A 5,248-nucleotide genomic window follows, 5' to 3' on the forward strand; every position below is an offset into this window, starting at 1 on the left:
CACACACACACACACACACACACACACACACACACACACAAAGTATAAATCTGAAAGAATATACCAAAAAATAGTATAATAGTATTTACTAGTAGATTTGGATGACTGATCGACAGAGGTAATACAAAAATGCTACTGTTCATCATTTTGTACCTTTCAATTTTAAACAATCTGAATATATTAAAGAAAATTTTTTTATTTATTTATAGGAACACAAGATAACTAAGTCCAAGTTCAAAAATAGGATGAGCCTATGAGATACCACTAAAAACTGCAGTAAGAGGGAAAACTCCTCAACATTTTTCCTACATAGGGAACAAAAAGATAAAAACATAGCCAATCAACAATACTACTGGCCCAATAGGTCTTTTTTGGTTTTGTTTCTCTGGATCTTGAACTTTTGGGGCCCGTACAAACTACAGTGTTATAGGTAATTCAAATTAAAAATAAATCACAGTATTTGGTCTCTACAGTTAAGACTAAAGAGTAAATATTAAATCATGACCATATATTAACATCAAATATCCCTGTGATGTTTTTATCATATTTGTAGTCATTATTAACAAATCACTATTTAAAACTGATGAAGCATACATCAATATAGTCACAAGAAAAATATCAAACAATTCCGCAAACTTTTTAGGTAACAACCCATCACAAAAGGTTTCCACTGTAAGGAGATGCATAAACATGTTACAGTTTCATAGGACAAAAAGACAAACAAACAATTTTATAGACCCATTTTATCATGCCTTTATTTCTGAATATGTCTGAATATAGACATTTTGCAACTTCCTACCAATGATATTAAAATTAGTTTTATTATTTCTAAAAAACACTGGTAACTTGCCCATCCTCTGCAACAGTTGCTTGAAAAGTTAAACATAAAGTTAGCGTATGACCCAGCAATTCTACTCCTAGGTATAGACCCAAGAGAACTGAAAACATATCCACACAAAATCTTGTACATGGATGTTTAGAGCAGAATTGTTCATAAAAAGCAAAAAGTGAAAACAACTCAAATGTCCATGAACTGATGATAATTAAAAATGATATATTCATACAATGGAACATTATTCAGCCATTAAAAGGAATGAAGTGTTGATACATACTATGGCATTATGAACTTTGAAAACAATTTAAAAAATCAGACACAAAAGGCCACATGTTGTATGTTTTGATTTACATGAAATGTCTACCATAGGCAAATATAAAGAGACAGTAAGTAGATTAGTGGTTGCCTGGAACTGGAAGGATGGAGTGGATTAGGGAAGCACTGCTAACAGGGGCACGGTTTCCCTTGGGGGCAATAAAGTGTTCCAAAATTGATTGTGGCAGTGGCTGCACAGTTCTAAATATTCTAAATACCACTGAATTATACACTCTAAGTGGGTAAATTATATGATAAATAAATCCTATCTTAATAAAGCTGTTTGGGAACAAAGAAAAACTTCTTGCTTCCCATAAATTATTTCCTTATCCATAAGATGTATATTTTCCAAATTACCAAACCTCATAGCCTTTTTTTTTTAATCCTCTGCTTGTAACCTCTGATTCTCTAGATAGCCTGCTCTTCTTGGCAAGCACACCCACCTACTGTGCTAGCTAGCTCTTCAAGGCCCCCTGATGCCTCCCAACTTTGTCCTCTCACATGACTAGCAGATGGGCCTATTCTCAAATGTCTCCTTCAGCAATTTTATCCACCAAAAACCTTTCAAACTATTCTCTTAGTAAACCAGATGATTCCTAACTCTTTATCTTCTGTCTCTTGAGCTCTAGCCACAAGTCTGGATAGTTCAACCTGGATCATCCTCACTCTTAGCCTGCCGTAAAAAAATTCATCTCTCCCCAGAAATCTAGGTCTTTCCACATTACTCCTTATTTTTCTTAATAGCACCATCCTTTTCTAACTTAACTTGAAGTCATCTTCAACTGCACCCAGGTTCCAAATCCTACTGATTTCTCCCTCAAGCATTTAACTTTCCTTACTGCCTTGACCCCTTGTTCAGCTCACAGACCTCTTAGCATAAATATTACAAAAAGCATTTTAACTTTTCTCAAGTCCAGGCTATCATAAAACATCCATCCACAAAAAGCTGCCAAAATAAATCTCATAAAGAACAATTCCAATAAAAACAAATAGCATGCCAAAAGACATGAGCAGACAATACATAAAAGAGGAAATATAAACTGGATCCCAATATTAAGGAAAGAATGGTCAAAGAAAGACAAACAAAAATGAAGTATTTCTAACTAGCACTGTAACTGCCACCATAAACTGATGTAACCATTTTTAAAAAGCATTTGTCAGTATCAAGAACCTTAAAATGTATGATTTGTATATACTATCTTTCCAGAGATACTCTATGCTTAAACTAAACATGCACAAGTAACAGTACCATGGATACCTCTAAGGAGAACTGGGAGGTTGAGGGGAAAGGATAAAAGGGAAACTTGATTTTTTTCCTAATAACCTTTTGTATTTGAATGTTTTTTTAACTAGGTACTCTACTACAAAGAGAATATGTAATTAGCCATCTCTGAGACCACGATGAATGTAATTAACCTGATTATCAAGGCCAGGAGAGAAACTCAGAATAAAACATTGTTTTTGCTCCAGGGACATTCATGGCATTGATTTAAGGTCTAAATTTTGACCCCATTTCTCTCAAAGATTGTTTTATTTTCCTACTGCATGTGATGACACTGTTTTTTTCCCTTTAACCCATTTAGAAAAATACCACATGTTCTGTTTGCCCCTCATGTTGAAGTTTTTGCTCTAGATTTACTTAGTGACTTTTAGAAGCAGTTGAAAGAGGAAACTGTGAAATCCATCTTACAGAAAAAAGCTTTTACAGAAATCCAGCCCTGAAGCTATAGCTGAATAAAGAAACGTTTTGTTGCTCTTACCATCATGATGACACTGAAGGTTTAATGCCCCATTAAGTAAGCTCCAAAGCCTACTTATTTCATCTTTGACACAGTAATTCCACTTCTGAGAACACTTTCTACCAAAATAACTTCAAATACAGAAAATGTTTTATGCCTTTAATGTTGTGTTTAACACAGGATAATTAAAAGAGAAAGAGAGAGGGAGAGAGAGATAAATGCCCAGCATAGAAAAATGCCTAAAATAAGAATAACCTATATATTATGGTCAGTTGGTTTTTGACAAGGGTGCCAGGGCCATTCAATAGGGAAAGGACAGAGTATCCAATAAATAGTGCTGGGACAATTGGATAGCTACATGCAAAAGGATGAATTTGCATGCCTACCTCACACCATATATAGACCTTAACTCTACATATATCAAGACCTAAATGCAAGAGGTAAAACTATAAAACTCTTAGGTGAAAAAAGAGGTAAGTCTTCATTACCTTAAATTTGGCAATGGTTTCAGATATGACACCAAAAGCACAAGCAACCAAAAAACTATAAAGTGAACTTCACCAAAATTTTAAACTTTTGTACTTCAAGGACACCATTCAAGAAAGTGAAAAGAAACTCCAAAAAATGGAGAAAATGGGGGGGAGGGGAATATTACAAATTGTGTATGTGATAAGGGACTTATCTGGACTATGTAAAGAACTCATAAAACTTTAAAATAAGTTTTTAAAAACTTCATTTTAAAAAGGGCAAAGTAATTAAACTGACATTTCTCCAAAGATTTGCAAAAGGCCAAGAAGGGAAAAGATGCTCAACATTTTCAGCCATCCAGAAAATGCAAATCAAAACCACAATGACATACCATTTCACAACCAATGGCAGCAATCAAAAAGACAGGTAAGTATTAACAATGATATAGAGAAATCTGAACCCTCATATCCTGCTGGTGCAGGCCACTTTGGAAAACATATGGCAGTTCCTCAAAAAGAATTACTGTATGACCCAGAAATTGTTTCTAGGTATACACCCAAGAGAACTAAAAACATTCGTCCACACAAAAGCTCGTGCATGGATGTTTATAAAGCAAAAGTATTCATATAGTCAAAAAGTGGAAACAGCCCATATGTCCATCAACAAAATGCAGCATATTCATATAATGGAATATTATTCAGCCATAAAAAGGAATGTAGCAATAATACATAGCATATGGATTAACCTTGAAAACATTAAGCTAAGTGAAAGAAGCCAGACACAAAAGGACACATAGTATATGGTTCCATTTACATGAAATATCCAGAATAGAAAAATCCACAGACACAAAAAGTAGACTAATGGATGCCAGGGACTGAACAAGCAAGAGGAGTGTCTATAATAGGTACAAAGTTTCTTTTGGAGGCAATAAAAATATTCTGGAATTAGATAGTGGTGATGAGTGCTTGAAAAATCAAATTTACAATTTAAAAGAATGGATGTTATGGTATGTGAATTGTATCTCGGAAAAAAACACATCTATCCATATCATGGATGCAATGTACAAAAATTAGGCTTTCTAGTTACAAAGTCCTTCCTAGGAATCAATCTAGGAGATTAATTGCACCCAGGATACCAAAATCCAAGGATGCTAAATCCTTTACAATGTAGCTTTTTTTCTCCCCCCCCAAATATTTTCCATCTGTGGTTGGTTGAATCTGCATGGATCCGTGGATACATAGGGTCAACAGTAATCCTATTTTATATGCATACACTATGATCATAAGTAGATTAAGAATATGCTATGGAAATTACAAAGAATGATTTTTTTTAAAAAAGCTGGGTTGGTGGAACTATAGGTGATCTCTTAAAATAGTTCTGCATCTCCCAGATTTTCTTTAATAAGCATGCACCGTTTCTTAGAAGTGGAGGGGAAAAGCTTTATTTAAAACCAGGAAAAAAAAAAGGAAATTAAACTCTTGGGCGTATAAAAATTCCTTAGCTGACTATTGAAGGATTTCGGTCACATGGTCCCCAAAATACCTTTCATTCCCTCCCCTACAGAGGCCAGTCCAGTTGCACTCCCTCCTTCGGGAAACACGATGCCCTCTCCTTCCAGGGCACCTCCAGCTCCAGCTCTCCACCCTCCTCTCCAAAAGCCGCTCCTCCTTCTTCTCGGTCCTCTCCCGGTCCTCTTCCTCCGACTGAGCAGGAACCGCTAACGTCCTGCGGACCCCACCGGGCCTCGATTACACGCGGGGCGACAGCACGCACCCCCGGGTCTCCCGCGAGCCTCAGACTTGGAGAAACCCACAGCCGAAGACTGCCGAGTGGGCGGAGGACAGCGAGGGCTCCCCACACACACACGCCCTTCCCCGGCGAGGGAATGCGG

The 5,248-nt window shown here is 36.4% G+C and overlaps 1 protein-coding gene across 7 annotated transcripts in view; it reads right to left on the reverse strand.

Moving 5' to 3' along the window:
* Nucleotides 1–5,248, reverse strand: part of TASP1 (taspase, threonine aspartase, 1) — a 231,256-nt gene that overhangs the window by 224,698 nt on the left and 1,310 nt on the right. The window lies entirely within an intron of this gene.

The sequence above is a fragment of the Myotis brandtii genome, unplaced genomic scaffold, assembly GCF_000412655.1.
Source record: "Myotis brandtii unplaced genomic scaffold, ASM41265v1 scaffold137, whole genome shotgun sequence".
Lineage (NCBI taxonomy): Eukaryota > Metazoa > Chordata > Mammalia > Chiroptera > Vespertilionidae > Myotis > Myotis brandtii.